General features: G+C 38.5%; 1 protein-coding gene across 5 annotated transcripts in view; it reads left to right on the forward strand.

The window, feature by feature from the left end:
- The first annotated feature begins 320 nt into the window (after positions 1-320).
- Positions 321-16,958, forward strand: part of LOC122404971 — a 69,104-nt gene continuing 52,466 nt past the window's right edge. For 2 of the 5 annotated variants that reach the window (XM_043409408.1, XM_043409406.1), the window contains exons 1-2: positions 321-591; positions 4,402-4,793. The gene's annotated coding sequence lies outside the window, so the exon portion shown is untranslated. Of the gene's footprint in view, positions 592-4,383; positions 4,794-16,958 lie in introns of all 5 variants that reach the window. The other 3 variants (XM_043409405.1, XM_043409404.1, XM_043409407.1) reach the window with 3 other exon arrangements.

The raw sequence follows: 16,958 nt of genomic DNA on the forward strand, positions 1-16,958 counted from the left end.
AGAAAGACTGAAACTTAGTATTGAACATATCCCATAATATCCAATAAGATACTTAAAAAAAATTTTTGGCATCATTTTCCACGACAAAATGGAAACTTCAGTAAAAGTTATGTACAGTGGTAAAATCTACGTTCCTTTATTAACATTTTAGCGTATAAGAATTTATAAAACATGAACTTTAGTTTTCTGATGTTTGTCCATTGCTGGACATACCGTGCGATGGCTCAATTTATTCGTGACAGAAAGGGTTAACAATCCCTTCGATTATCCCTTTCCGTTCGGACGTTTCGTGAATCAGCGTTGTTAACATCGCTGTCAGAGGTTCGTGATCGACAAGCGGGGTACTCACCGCGCATACGTGGACGCGTAGCTACGCGAGAATCCGCGGTACTGATTGGTAGACGGGCGAGACGCTACGAGACTGCACGTTTGCGTGCAACCGTTCGCGTCGTCAGTCTCGCGGCGAGCGTCGTGCAGTGCGTATCGTAGTTGTTCCGTTGATCGTTTGAGAGCGCTCATCGAAACCGTCTAGCACGAAAATTTCCAGTGAACTCGAAAGCTACCCTGTCGAGTGCGCGTGACAGCCGAGAAGTAAGTGACGCTTTCCGCAAAGAAAAAAAAAAGTCGACGACGTTTGATTCGTTTGCATCCAGCGGTCGCGCGAACATTCCGCCCGGATCGGCCGCGAGAAAATAATCGCGGAGTTTTCGAAAATCATTATGCAACCAAGCGAATGTTTTATTCCGGTCAATGTCAACGTTTCGTTCGCGCGACCCGTCTCTTCTTTTCGTTCTCTCAAAATATTTTTGTCGACGCTTCGAACCTCGGGAGAGAGTTTGACCGTGACTTTTGCTCGACGCGAAAGGGGAAAAGGAAATTCATTTTGCACGTGTGTTTAAAGGGAAGCTTCGAACCGCGGAAGGAGTCAGTCTTTGGGGCGTTTGTTGTCGGAGAATAGTTAATTATTTTAACGCTATATCGTTTCGTTAATAACGATCCCGTTTCGAGAGTAACATTTCAGTTTAATAATTAACGAAGATTTGTTTATTTCGTACGAACGTTTAAAGGAAAAGACTGTGGAATAATAACAATTCGGGTATATAACGTGGACGTACGATTGATATTTCTGTGTTTCTCTGGTCGAAGTTGGCGCACTAAATTGTTTAGAACTTCGATAAGGAGCAATTCTCCGGTGCTAATAATGCCGGCAGAGCGAGACTCATTCTCTCCGTAGGGAGTTGTTAGTTTGAAATTCAACGCTTGGCTACTTGGCCGAGTAGGATTGACAATCAGCCGTGCAATTTCGTTCAATTCATCCGTCGACTGCTACCAACTTCTCCGATAATTAACCTCTTTGTTTGTCCAGCTTCTCTGGATATTTCCATCGAGTATTTCAGTCGCGATGAATTTTTAATTCTATTCGCGGACGATCGAGAAATTCACGGATTTAAACGCGCCGAGCAACAAGTTACCTGGAAAGAAAACTTTTTTTTTTATTTCTTCGACGTTGATCGTGGCCATTGCGAACGCGAACGCGTTACGGAAAGTTCGCTCGAGCGCGATATTATCGATCGATCGTATACACAAACGATATATCTATCGAACGTGTAGGTTAGAAATCATGTTAATCGATAAACAGGTATGGCTATCGAGATACCGTCGAATATGCAAGGAAACGTTCCCGAACAATTATTCAATACGATTACTTAACTCTTTTAACACGTTCACTGCCAGATGAAAACTGTATAATATTCTGTAAGATTAAAATTTTCATTTTACACCATTGTAAGCTACATAATATAAAATTCGTTTCGCTACTTATTTTCGTAACCTTGTTAAAATTCACAAATTCCGTCCAAATTTATTTCCCTCGGCGTCTTAACTTGAGAATTCATTTTTCTAGTATCATAGTTGTAAATCCTGTCACCCACATATGGGTGTCGTGATAGTCAAAGTGTTAATAAATATTATTTCCACGATTAGGATCGAATTAAAGATAGACGACGATAAAATTAAGAACGAGCTATTAATAAATTAATAATATAAATTGTTTTACTCAGAGTTAGAGGCGTAGAAATATTTATAGTAATTTTCACATTTGTAAACTGCGAATTCTTAGATAAATATTTTTATTCTTTGTAAATGTCGATCATTTCAAAATAGGATTACATAGTAGTTTGAGCCAAGAAAAGAGAACGTTCGTAATTTTTTATTACTACGTAATTTAACGTGGAAGCGTGGAAATGATCAAAATAAAATCGCTGCGATAATGATAGCAAAAAAGTTCGCTCGGCCATGTTTATTTGAAAAGCTTATACAGCCTGTTACCTATGCGTAACGATATTCTATGCACCATAATATCCTGCAAATATATACGTTTGATAAATGACGTTATTCTGTTTCCCGCTGATGCGATTAAAGTTATGGACGGTGATGTATGTATAGTTAGACGATCATTTTCAGTGTTCCTCGTTTATAAATCATCGGGTTGGTTCATTTTCTTTGCCATTGTTTCGCTGCATTTAACGCGTAAAGGCTTTTACTTGGAAACTATACACCTATTATTGATATCGAGTAATTTTTCTTGTTACAACAAAGATACTTTAATCTGAAGTAATTTTCCTCCACGTTACGTTCCAAATATTCAATAATTTGTTGAAAATCGCGAAAGGCAGAGAATTGGGGTCCGTCGCCTCCCGCGTTTGCCACCAGATGGCCGTTTCTCTTGCAAGCGTTCGACCGACCTTCCACTAGTATATAGAGGGTGTTCGACCACCCCTGGGAAAAATTTAATGGGCCATTTTACAGGCCAAAATAAGACGAAAATCAAGAATACCAACTTGTTAATGGAGGCTTCGTTCGCTTGAAGTTGAAGTTGAAAAAAAATTTCCAAATTGTTCTGGAAAAATTATTTTCGGTTGCGGGGGTCAATTACAATCATTTTTGGTCATTACACACACCCCCGAAATCCAACCCACTTTCTAGAAAAAAATTCGAGAAGGTGTGAAATTTTTCGACAGAAAAAAAAAATTTCAAATCGTTCTGGAAAAATTATTTTCGGTTGCAGGGGTCGATTACAATGATTTTTGGTGAATAGACATACCCCCGAAATACTGCGCATTTTCGAGAAAAAAATTCAGTAAGGGCGGAACTTTAAACGTTAATAACTTTTTAACAAAGGCTCCATCAACAAATTGGTATTCTTGACTTTCGTCTTATTTTGGCGTCTAGAATCCTCCACTAAAATTTTTCCTAGACCCGGGTCAAAAAACACTCCTTTCTTCTATTCTTCTATAACTCTTCCACAGGACCCCACAGAATTATGAAATTTTGGACCAAAACGCGTTCGAATTTGCGGGTAGGCAATTAACGAACGGTTATCGTTTGTCGATCGTCGCAGCAAACTCGATTTACAACACCACGAGATTAATACGCGGGCGCAAAATGCATCGAAACTCTGCAGACGACGCGTAGGAAGAGCTCTCGTAACGAAACGAACGAAAACAAAGGGAACTCGATCGCTAATCGCTCCGTGACTCGCGGGTGCAAACGAATTACATATAACGCGTTCACCGCGGGTGGCTTCTTTCGTCGACTTTCCATACTTGACGGCGCGCGGGGGATCAAACTCCGTATATTACACTTTCATATCTCTGCGGGGCAAATAGGCCGGGCAGACTTTCCAGTCACGCTTCCGTACGTTTCGAAAAAAATGACAAATTAGGGAGAGAAACCTCGTGCGGCGAAGGTTCGACGAAGAAGCAGGCCTCGAAACGAAATACCGTGGCAAAACAGGATGAATTCTAACGCGTGGAATCCACTTTGGTGGTCGATCGAGGAAAAATTGAGGAAAGTTCGTACGAACGTGTGTGTGTGTTGCTCTGTTTACTCGTAATCTATTTTTTCTCGTTCATTTAAATTCTTGTATTAATCGTACACAAGTTTGGATCCAAAAATGAAGTTGAGAGGGCGCTAGGGTCGGAGGCTGCAATTCAAGATGGCCACCGTTTTCGACGATACAAGTTTAATGCTCCTTTATTCGTAGTCCATATAAATTCTTGTGTTAATTTTGCACGATTCTGAAACGAGCAACATTTGCACGGAGCTTAAGGCTACGATTCAAGATGGCCGCCGTTTTCGACAACGCAAGATCGACGCGTTGTAAATCGTTTTCTTCGTCGTGCGTGTACTCGGGAATAACGACAAAATTATATCCGGCGTCCGGAATATTTATTAACAATCGTGGCCGCAAAATGTCGGCAATTTGTGGAAACAAGGGCACGCGTTCGTACGGAAACGATCCTCGTTGGTTTCGTGTCTCCGTCGTCGAAGTGGGTCCCACGTGTTCGTGCAGCCTGTACATGTCGTGCGAACGTGTTAAAGGGACGAATATTTCGTTAGATCGTGGCAGGCATCAGGAAGAGACAGAACTCCGCGAGTGTCGGGAGAACGCGTCGCCATGGGTAACCTGTATTGTGGCCCGCGGGTGTAGTGCCAACGCGTAATCGAGGGGAAGTCGGGAGAAAGAGAGAAAGGAGAGCAAAAGAGAGGAGAGACGATCGCGTGACAGCGCGAGAGGGCGTGAGAGAGAGGGAAGAGCGAAGGGAAGTGAAAAAGTAAGGAAGACAGAGAACGCGTGGACAAGCGTGACCAAGCAAGACTTCGAAAGGCTACTCTCTCGTGGCCGCTGGCGAAACAGAGGAAGAGGAACAGAAGCGCGAGAGAGAGACGGAAATAATAATGCGGACTCGTTGCTTCCGCCTTGATCAACAGGACGTTCGGATCTGCTCGTAGTAAGTAGAGAAAACTGAATTTTGCTCGGTCGTCCATTGCCACCCCTAACATTTCACGACCAAGGAAAATTACTAGACGTAAATAACAGGGCTTATACAGTCCTTTTTTTGGGGTCTCGAACCACTCATCCGTCGAATCGATTAAATACAAAAATAAAGTTACAAAAAGTAAATTTTCCTCGAAATATTATCACCTTCGAGTTGTAAAGAATTTATTATGTTGATTGTTTCCACTAAAAATCAAAGAGTTGAGATTACATAGAATATGTGTATGTAGATTTTTATATTGTTTTTGAAACGTGTGTGTTAACTTGGTGGATGATTATGTTTACGGTGAAATGGTCAAACGAGTCACGTGTTATCTTTATTGCGAGTAAAAAGAACCGACCCTTAAGGATCGATACGTGTATCTTTAATAAAAAGGTAGGATAAAGATGGTTTATATCGTCTGATATAATATTCGCTATCGATTTCATCGTCGCTTTCGAAAAATTTAACTCATCTTCACTTTCAGATTCTGAGCCTTTGTTAATCACGGAACATTCTTCGTCGGTATTAATTGTTTCTTTCAGAACATTGTTTTTCGAGGTTCTTTAAAATCAGAAATCACTGCAACGATCTACAGTAAAATACAAATTGAATATTAAAGTTGGGAATATTTTTTTTTTCTATAAATTTTTAAATAGGATTTCCTAATTTAAATCTACTTTCAAACCCGGGATACCACTAAATTAATTCAACAACCATAACACAGGAGTATAGGAGTAAAAATGAAATAAAAAAAAAAATGATTAACCCTAGAAAATAATTTAGAAAAAGCACCAGCGAACAGAACGAACGTAACATTAATTTCAATTTCCACATTTTCCGTACGAGAAGTAATTATGAAACTTCTCTGTCCGGCTAATTCATTTTGCTCAGCTAACGAGTCCAAGAGAGTAGTCATGCGAGATAACCAATATTTTCAAAGCTTTACTCCGTGTACGTTCAGTAAAGATGCCTATGCCAGTAAATATTTACTTTCTGGTACTTTCTCTCTGGCAAAGAAAATAGTTTTGTTTAATTAGTTAAAAATTAATTTGGAGTCTTAAGGATACGTTTCGTAATAGTGGCTGTTGATGAACTACGATGTTCTAATTTTTCAATGATTAGAGAAAATAATAGAAACTAATATAAATTATATCACTTTTAGCGAGAACAATAGGAGTATATTAAAAAATCTAGATCGAATTAGATAGATTCTCGAACAGGTATTTAAGAAGACGTCGATCCTTTTTTATTTTTTTATTATTAAATTTTTCAACGATGGGAGGATGTAATAGAGACGTAATATAAATAAATAATATAATAAATAGTAATATAATAAATAGTAATATAAATTATGCCATTTTTAGCGAAAACAATAGGAATTTATTTAAAAATCTAGATCGAGTTAGATAGATTCTCGAACAGGTATTTAAAAAGACGTCGATTTTTTTTTATTATGAAATTTTTCAACGATGGGAGGAAGTAATAGAGACTATTATAAATTATGTCAGTGGTCAAATCACTTTTAACGAAAATAATAGGAATTTATTTAAAAATCTAGATCGAATTAGATAGATTCTCAAACGGGTATTTAAAAAGATGTCGATCCTTTTTTATTTTTTTATTATTAAATTTTTCAACGATGGGAGGAAATAATAGAGATTATTATAAATTATGTCAGTGGTAAAATCACTTTTAGCGAAAACAATAGGAATTTATTTAAAAATCTAGATCGAATTAGATAGATTCTTGAACAGGTATTTAAAAAGACGTCGATCCATTTTAATTTTTTTATTATTAAATTTTTCAACGATGGGAGGAAGGAATAGAGACTAATATAAATCATGTCAGTGGTCAGATCACTTTTAGCGAGAACAATAGGAATTTATTTAAAAATCTAGATCGATGAATATCAACGTGGTCCACCGATTTTTGAACAGATGTCTAAAAAAGTCGTCGATCCTTGGTTTTTACGGAAGCTGGACATTCGGATGGATTCCTGGGCGTCGGTGTGAGGTGTTAAAAATAAGAGGTGGAAACTGCGAGGGCGATCGACCGCGAAATCCGACCGCGAGTACCACTCGAAGAAAGAAAACTGGATGGCCGTGTAAGCGGGTCCCGACTTATTCGAGGATCGGTTTCAACAGGGTCTAGTCGGTCAATAGAAAGTACAATACGGGTCGTGACAAGTCCTATAAACCGTTATAACGCTGGTCGTTCGTTCGAGCACCTACTTATGTCCTCCTCGCGATCGATAAAGATTATTAAAATACGCGGACTCTATTACGCGCCGCGTCGCTTTCGAAATACGGTCGAGTTTCTGACTTGGAAAATGAGTTTCGCGAGCAATGAGTATCCCACGGAACAAAATTATCAATCGTACGGAATTTTATCGACCCCGAACGTGCCACGAATCTCGTCCAAAATGGAGTCGAGAGTCAGCTAGGGTTGAATCTGCAATTCAAAATGGCCACCGTGCTCTATTACTCGTTCTCCATCTTTAATTTCAATTCTCTTATTAATTTTACATGATTCTGAAACGAACGTTATTCGTACGGATCCAAAATGCCTGAAGCGCGATACGAACGTGAAAATTGTAAAAATAAAAGTTTGGAGGTTATGAAACATTTAAATTCCCTCTGCATCTGTTGATTCCTCGATTAATAATTCATGTTTGATATCGAAGGTTGTTTTAAATCTGGTTTGTAGGTATTGAAAATCATTTCCTTGACCCTTTATTCAACAATAAATTAGTATAAATCCAAAAGAAATTGGCAAATGAGCATCAATTGGTCCCTTTTATCCAGCGCTCGCAATTAAGTTGGGCGGCGAAGTGACGTCGAATCGTCGGATCCGCAAAAGCCGCGAAAAAAACGAGCAAACGTAACAGGTGAAGAGTTCTTCGTATTGAAATACCGCAACGAAGGAAATCGTCAAATTAGCGTAATTGGATTTGGCGTGGTTCTGCTTTGAATGGCACGTTAGGAAAATACGAAGGAGATTTTATCAAAGTAGCAATTTTCTGTCGTGGCTCGGGGCGACGTGGAATATTACGCGCATAGAATGCATGAAAATCTTTCGCCTGGTTTTTAATAACCCCTCGCGACTGAAATTTGTTTTAATTAGCACCGACCGCGGAAAAACGATGGGGAATCTCAGCGACCTTTTAATTATCACGAAACTTCCGCGAATCCTTAGGATACCGCTGAAAACTTAGAGTCACAAATCTCGTTACATAATGTTAATCTGGACGCGAATCAGTCGAATTAAGTCAGGGGCGCATCAGAAGTCATAGAGTCACGATTATCATATGGACGTTTCTACGGTTCGTTGTTTTGGAAAAGACTTTGTAACGGTGAACAAAAAAAATATTGTTACGTAAACTTTGCTCGGTTTCCTTGTACGTGCCACGAATGAAATTGTAAGAAACCGAGTCTACAGGGTGCTTCTAAAATTCGGGACCAAATGCGACGCAAACGATTCTCTGATCATTTTTTTTAACATTGATATTCGCGATTTGGAATCTCAATTTTACAAGATTTTTACAAGATTATAATACAAATTAATTCAAGATTTCTATTTTTCAATCTGTTAATTATGTTACTGTTTTTGATACAAAACTGTAGATTTTGTATAAAATTTGATCTCACGTCATTTCGACGGTTTGATTTAGGGCAAATTGGTCGTCTGTGCGTCGAATTGCACGCGAGCGATTGGACACGGATTCGCGAGCGTGTAAATGACGTTAGAAAGTTGCGAGCACACGGCTGAGTCATCTGCGGCGCGCTTTTTTGCACCGTTGCGGAATGATTACGCTATGTACTTCGATAAAGAAACGAGAGAAAATATAAGGGCAGCTTACAGCACAAGGTAATCGTTACAAAAACGTGCACAGTCTCGTATATTCGCATAGAAAAATTTTATTTTATCTTCTTAATCGTTGGTTGGATTATTTATTTATATATTTTTCTAAAATTCTTTATTGTATCAATTTTACGCGTCTCTGAAACGAACAGTATTCGCACGGATCCAAAATAGAGTCGAAAGTCCGCAATTCAAGATGGCCGCCGTGCTCTGTCACTCGTAGTCCATTTATTTTCTTACGTCCATTTAAATTCTTATATTAACACTTTAATGGCCGCACGTATCGCTGATATTGTAGACCAAAATGGGATACACGAAGATGCTAGGAATATTATTACAAGGAATTATAAATATAACCTCAAAAAACGTGTTAAGTTAAATGTATGATGAAATGGTGGCTGATACAGTAAATCACACACACGTGACAGCGGCCATCAAAGTGTCAAAGTGTCAAATTTCAGATTCTGAAACGAACAGTATTTGCACGGATCCAAAATAGAGCCGAAAGACCGCAATTCAAGATGGTCGCCGTGCTCTGTTACTCGTAGTCCATTTAAGTTCTTATATTAACACTTTAATGGCCGTACGTATCACTGATATCGTAGACCAAAGTGAGATACACGAAGATGCTAGGAATATTATTACAAGGAATTATAAATATAGCCTCGAAAAACGTAATAAGTTGAATGTATGGTGAAATGGTGGCTGACACAGTAAATCACACACACGTGACAGCGGCCGTCAAAGTGTCAAAGCGTCAAATTTCAGATTCTGAAACGAACAGTATTTGCACGGATCCAAAATAGAGTCGAAAGTCCGTAATTCAAGATGGCCGCCGTGCTCTGTCACTCGTGGTCCATTTATTTTCTTACGTCCATTTAAATTCTTATATTAACACTTTAACACTTTGGCTGCCACGTCACCCATATATGGGTGACAAGACTTTCACACGATGGAACTAAAACAATTTATACTCTAAAATTAAAATTGAAATGTTAAATAAATTTGTATAGGACGAAGTTCAACGTAGTTACGAAAATAAGTACCAAAGACAAATTTTAAGTTATGCAGTTTACAATAATTTAAAATCGAAGTTTTGATCTCGTAGAAAATAAGGAATTATAAATATAACCTCAAAATACTTGAATGTATGATGAGATGGTGGCTGATACAGTATATCACGCACACGTGACAGTGGCCAAAGTCTGCTATTTCGCGAAGTCACGTATACGTGACAGCGGCCATCAAAGTGTCAAATTTCAGATTCCGAAACGAACAGAAACGAGAATTAATTTGACTCGAACTTTGGTCGTAGATTGAGAACCGCTGCCACGGAGAACGACGTCACGAGCGCGGAGATTTACTTTATTATAATTAAAGTATATCAAGCGTTTCGGTTAGCTCCCGGCCATAATAATGTTAGACTTTATTAAGGCAAATGGCGGTTGTATACTTCGCCGCTACTCTTTGTCTCGTTCGCTCGGTCTCGCGTTCCGTGCGGCGGATTTTCTTCGAAGTTCTTGGACAACTTTTCAGACAGGCCGGTGAAATTTGATTGCTATTTTCTCCCCGGCTTGTTTGCCTTTGTATAAATCGGGAACGAGAGTAAGGAACAACGAAAGCTAGTCGAGGTGTCGAGCGACAGCATGACGACAACTTTCCAGAAAATATTGCCAATACCGCGTTCGTAATAACGTTAGAAAAATTTACGGCCGCGCAGTATCCTCGCTGGTTGGTTTGTAAAACGTTTTGAAAACACTGCTCGAGGAACGTAAATCAGTAAAAAGATGTTTAAATTGTGACTCAGGCTATTTTTCCAACTCGAGTCGCTCGGTATGAGTAACATGGTCAAATATTTAAGATTGTCGTTAAGAAGACAGTTCGTTTCATTATTTTTTAACATTTTCGGTATAGATATACTACTTACATGTTTCAAGAGCATCTTAATATATTTACTATAGTTATCAGGGCAATATTTTGTTTGCCAGGTAGACAAATATCTTCAGCGAAGTATCAAATATTTGTACATAAATTGTAAAATTTTCTTTACGCTTTCTTATCTATCATAACATTGTCGTTATTATTGAAATCTTTCTGTTTGCCACCATTTGTTCTTATCACGTTCGAAATCCGTATCAACGATACGAACGTATAATCTATTAAATCCGTGAAACGATTCACTCTTTTTGTACAAACATTTTACATTGTTAAAGCAATGATAAATATTTATTTACACAATACAAATATATATATTAAATATTTACTTTCCTACTATAAATTTATCTTTTATAACATCAGATCCACTAAAACACTTTTATATTTATTTTTTCCACGCTTCTACTTTATTTTTTTATTTTTAATTATGCTTGTATATTATTACATCAACGTGATAGAAGACTTTGTGGTACATATTAATTCTTTTCACGCGTTGGATGCTGGTCGTGTTCGTTGGCCGGTCCCAAAACTTACGGTATTCTGAAATATATGCGTACATGTACACGGAAAGAAAGTTAAATGTATGCAGTCACACACAGAGAGTACCGTTTTAATCTCCGCTGATAAATATCTTCGTGTCCAGCGAATTCGAGATTTTAACCAAAGAACAGAATTTTTCCTTTTTTAAACCGTTTTCGTCTTTAAAAAATGTCCATCGCCACATCTTAATATCGTTTTGTTTCGAATTATATAAATTAAAATTAGAATTTAAAATAGAACTTTTGGTTCAATTCAAAATTAATTCCAATTACAATATTAATATAAAGCATTAAACGTGTTCGGTAATAATTTACAGAATATTAATTTTAAGGTTAGTTTGGAACTGCACCGGCTGAAGGTTCGAAGTTCTACGAGACAATGCGTTTGAGGGAATTGTGAGGTTATAAAGATGGCTCGTCAGCCCGAAGTTATGCGCGGAATGCACTCTTTGTCATCCTTTACGATCTTTGCCCCATTCTCCCTAGCACGATCCAGTGGCAAGCATATCGAAAATAGCAGCATATGGTTTTATTTTTGAAACAAAGATTATTACTATATCGAATACGTAGTAACTGCGAGGATAAGAGTTTCGTAACAGTTATGCAACGAGAAGTTACAGCTGGAATAGTCACTTTCAATTATTGATTAATTAAATGCCATCAAAATCATCTACCATTCTTGAATTATCAGGTTATTTTCCTATTAGTAATTATTAAACGGTTTAATCTCGATGTTTTGGCCCTCTACAGGATATACAATTAAACAAAACGAAGAACTAGATAATAAATGCAAGTTCCAGGAATAGTTCTAAAGAAAAGTTGGGAAACACAAAATAAATATTTACACAAAATGCACGTGTTAACCTTAATATAACATGTACATATGATAAACAGTATCCTGGTTGTTCAGTCAGATCCAGTTGATAAGTTGGTACCGACCATAAACCTCGTCCTAGGAATATTCTTTCAACGGGAAGTTTCACTTTAATATTTTTAAGCAACGATGAATTTTAAAATCACAAATCGATAAAAATAATATTTGTATTCTAATGGGACCCTTTTCAAAATTTCTCTGAAAACGAAAATTAATTCTCTTTGGTTGAAACGTGGTTAGCTATAATCAAATGTAACATAAGGTGTCAATAATTCTTGGATAAGAATAGACAATTATTAAATAATATATACATAAACTTTGTTACAATTTAAATTGACGATTGACTTAAACGCAGCCTTACTAAACTCACAAAAACGACGAACAAACTAAACACTGTTATTATTTTAATACCACATAGCGCGCTAAACAATAAGGCTCCACGTTTCTCAACAGAATTTTCAGCAACGCTTCTTCCCACACTGCGATTGAACTTCCCGGGTCGTAAGAAGAAATTAGAAAAATTATTGTCTGGGTTATACGTCGTTTTGATACTCAGCTTGCACGGTTTCCTTCCACCCACGCCCCTTCCCTTTCATTCTTTCTCTCAGCCAGAACCTTAGGCTTCGTACGTGTTTCCGTCGTATTTTCTCTGACATACCTTCGCGTACGCCTGTTCCCACGTCACGCGTGACACTCTCAATGACCTACGCAATACGCGACCCGCGCCATTATAATTTTTAATTTCTGATCCCATAAGTCATTCAGTCCTCCCCGGCTGAATCGCTACGATAATCGACAGCCTCGATCGCATTGCAAATGAAACCAGCCCGGAGCAAAGAACAGACGAACACAAACGGTAACCGAACTCCTTGCACGCCTAATCTCAAATTGACACGGTACACAAGAATCACGATTACACAAATAACATTCTTTCGATATCTTCTTTTCTAATTTTAACTTGTTAACAGTTGCACGGTACGAGAATGAACAATATCCAATTATTACGATTATTCAATCCTCCCCGGTTGAACAATGATCGATAGCCTCGATCGCGTTGCAAACAAGACCAGACACGACACCGTGCCAAACAAAAAGTAACTAAACTCCTACGACGCTTAACCTCAAATTGACAGGATACGAGAATCGCGATTCATTCATTCTCTCTCAGAAATCTATGTTTTAATATCTTCTTTTCTAATTTTAACTAGGTTGCATCCTACGAAAAAATGAGGAACGAAATTTTTTTTTATCAAGTTTAACACTAGTTCTCAGCTTCCCATTCGGGCTGTTTTCATGTTTCACCTTATATTTATCTCGAATTGAAATAATATTAAGTTTCATGAGATTTGCCAGTTACCGCGAAAAATAATTCCCAGCGACGGTTGCGCAAAGTTTGTCTGGTCGTTCGAGCGGTGGAGGGGGGGAAAAAGTTCCTAGAATCGACACGACGATCGCAGTTCAAACGTCGCGCTGGGATCGTTGACTCGTTTCTCCCTTTGCCCTGTCATTTCAATAAGTAGCACGGTCTTAGCAGACAAAGAGCAACGGGTACTGTAACTTGTGCAACAGCATTAAATGTCAGGTCAAGAGACTGGCTCTGTCGGCCGGATTACGGTTTCAGTCCGTACATGTATACTTTATTTCACTGTAAACGCTTTGGCGCACCTACGTCTACGCCATTCCCTGCCCTTGGATTACCGTTGCTCCGCGCACAGACCCGTACAACGCGAACGAAACATAACCTTTTATTCGTTCGAGATCGAACCGCGACGCACGATTTTTCCCAAAAACATTTCACAAGTACCTTGAAATCAATTTCTAAAGTAGCTGGAATAACAATACGAAAGGAACTTGATTGCGTTTGCACGGGTGACACACATCGAAGATAAGATTCGACAAGGAAAGTGAGAACCATTTTTTACTTAAAAGGAAAACAATTTTTAATTGGCAGTACGGAACAGTACGGGCGTTAGTCACTCGAAGCACACGTCAGTAAATTATGTAGTTCGTAACAAATTATTCAGCTATCGGTTTACCCATGTTTAATTCATCGAAATGTTTCCATGTCGAGCATTTCCTTCGTTCGACGTGCTTCGACTAATTCCAATAGACGGCGGATATGAAATTTCGAGTAGAAGCGACGTTTCAGCTATGCAATCTCGAGGAGGCTGCGCTCGGTTTACATTTCACGTTGCATTACCCCATAATGGTGCACAACAAACATTTGCTATCGGCGCACCCAGCTCTGACATTTTCTGTGCATTCGTCTTTGCGTATTACCGCGCATATTGTTTCTCAGGATCGAAGATTTAATGTATTTATACTGTTGTTAATACTCCTTTTAATTTTAGGCGTTGTAATAAATTATTTAGATCTTTTGATTAGTAATTTTTACAATGTTACAAGCACTTCTCATATTTCACGTTCATCGTCTACGAAACCTAATCTCCACACATCTCCCTATTACATCGGAAGCCATTATCCCTATGACATATACGATTATGCAATTATTCGTTCGTAAATTCGATACACATAAAAATGAATAAACAGAAAAGCCACGATTTTGTTTAACGAACGATATAACGAGATTAAAATTTGTCTTGGAATCGGAAATAAAGAATTTCGATCCTGAAAGCGAGTGATGTGGTAACTGACAATATTAATAATAGGAATAAAATTATTTCTACGCGTATTCGAATTAGGGCAATAATTTCACTATTCTTGGGATTGAATGATGAACATTGGCCGTTGTAAAACGGCGTTTTCTCGATAATCGCCGAGACCTCGACTCATCAGTGCTTCGAAGTTTATGAGATTTAACAGCAGCCAAGGTGCAAACGTCACGGCGGCCGCGACGATAAGATAAGGCCATTCGCGTCGTAAAACAGTTTAAGCCGCACGTCACCGGTGATTCAATTTTCCATCGATGCGGAAAAAAAAAAAATATTCGAGCTGCTCCGAACGACGCGATTTTCGAAGGATTTTTTCTCTAAATAGAACCTTGGTCCTTTGCTTTTGAATTTTTCTATGCGTTGGAAAATAATAATTCTCGCCTTTTGGGCGGGGAAAATGCAAATGGAAACAATTCAAAATATTATTTGCCATTCTGAAAATTACTGTCGAAATTACTATTTGCTTCGTTTATTATGAGATATTAACAACACCAGTGGGTGAGATTTTGCAATCTGTTAATCGGTTCTCCGATCGAGCACTCGCGTCGCGGAGAAATCGGAAGCGCTGTTTTCGATCGTCGGGCACATCCGGTAATGCTCGGCGCTAGAAACGTCGTAGCTCGAAAAAAGATTCCATCGCGACTTATCGAAGGAAACCGGGGGTTTTTTAAACTCGTTTCTTGACCTCGACCGAGTATGTTCGAACGGCCGTTATCACGACAACGTATTAGCGATAATGCGACTGAATAATCGTAATCGATGTTATCTGGTCGATTAATCGGCCGAGATAAATTCGAAATCGATTCGGGGACGAACCAGTTCCGCGGTCTACCGTACCAATTATTTATTAAACGCGCCTTCGCTTTTACCGAATAATGAATTGGAAATTAATAAGTAAGCCTCTTCGATGTATTATTTATTAGCGCAATAATGTATATCCGATTTAAAAGTAATTTTTAATTTTGTACGTTCGACGAGGAATTTAATAGTTTTTAAGGAATCTCCCTCTCTTTTAGTCGATATTCGACGAGTCTTGTAATCCTTGGTTGCTCTCGTTTTTCTCAGAAGCAATCTCCATCGGGCATCGAATTACCTAGTTTTTCTGCTTGTTTCGTTCGCTTCTCGATGTCCAATCTGTGAATGGTAACAAAATCTATTGACAAGTTGTAATATCGATTGCATTAATAACCTGCGAGGGAAACACGATCTGGGGAAACTGTTAATAAATTAACTGCTATAAATAGATTGTACGTATTGCGATACATTTTCTTGCGGTTCGTTTTAATGTTAAAAATTTGCAAAATTACAATTTTGCGACGAGAAGAAGAAGATTTAAAAATTCTTAACACTAGATTTACTCATGCCATTGCATCAATGAAATTCAACATAAGTTGTTAAAAAATAATATTCACGCGTTCTGCAATTTTAATCCAAAGTAAAATCCAAAGTAAAATGGACGTTTCCAACGTGATCCGTATTTTCAATCGACTACGTGATTCACAATTTCATCGATAAGAAACTGTTTACTATTGCATTATCAATGATTTTCTGTTTCATAGGAAAGGCTATCGCTATCTCGAGTAATGCAATTTGCAAGGTTCGTCTTATCGAGAGACGTTATGTACTTCGTGATGAACGGTAGTTGACTCCGAGGTTAGCTGGAGTATCACTTACAGAGATTGACTAGCAGAGGTTAACTGACTCGTTTACGGATTTGGTCGTTTGGTGTGGAACGAAATATCTATATCTATACTATTTGTATAAAGAGAGAGCCGATTTTTATGTTCGCGCAAAACTCAAGACCTATTGAACCGATCTTCCTAAAATTTTGACACGTTATTCCTGCATACTCTAGGACGGACATAGGCTATGTAGCATGTCTCAGAAGCGCGTTATTAACATGTAATTTATATGCAAAGATTTCATGTGTACGACTGTTTGGCAGACCACGTGACCCCTGTATACGACAGTCTACTTGCGCGCGCATCCGCGTATTCGGCCCGCGCGATACCTCGCTCGTAGCAGTACTGCGATGTTACCGCCAGGTGGCGAAGCTTCTCGAGCGCTTTCTCGCGGGAGAATTGCATTACCGCGGATATATTTGTCAGGACGATCGTCTGGTCATAAATTCCTTTTGCACAAGGTCGGGCGAAGCTGAGACGGGGCATTCTAGTATTTTATACAATACAGTTCGAGACCACTGCACAATTCATAATAGCGAGAACCAGTTAACGCAACGCTTTTCGTATAATTC

This window comes from Colletes gigas, unplaced genomic scaffold (assembly GCF_013123115.1).
Source record: "Colletes gigas isolate AHSC1104 unplaced genomic scaffold, ASM1312311v1 Colletes_gigas_Sc00003, whole genome shotgun sequence".
Taxonomy (NCBI): Eukaryota; Metazoa; Arthropoda; class Insecta; order Hymenoptera; family Colletidae; genus Colletes; species Colletes gigas.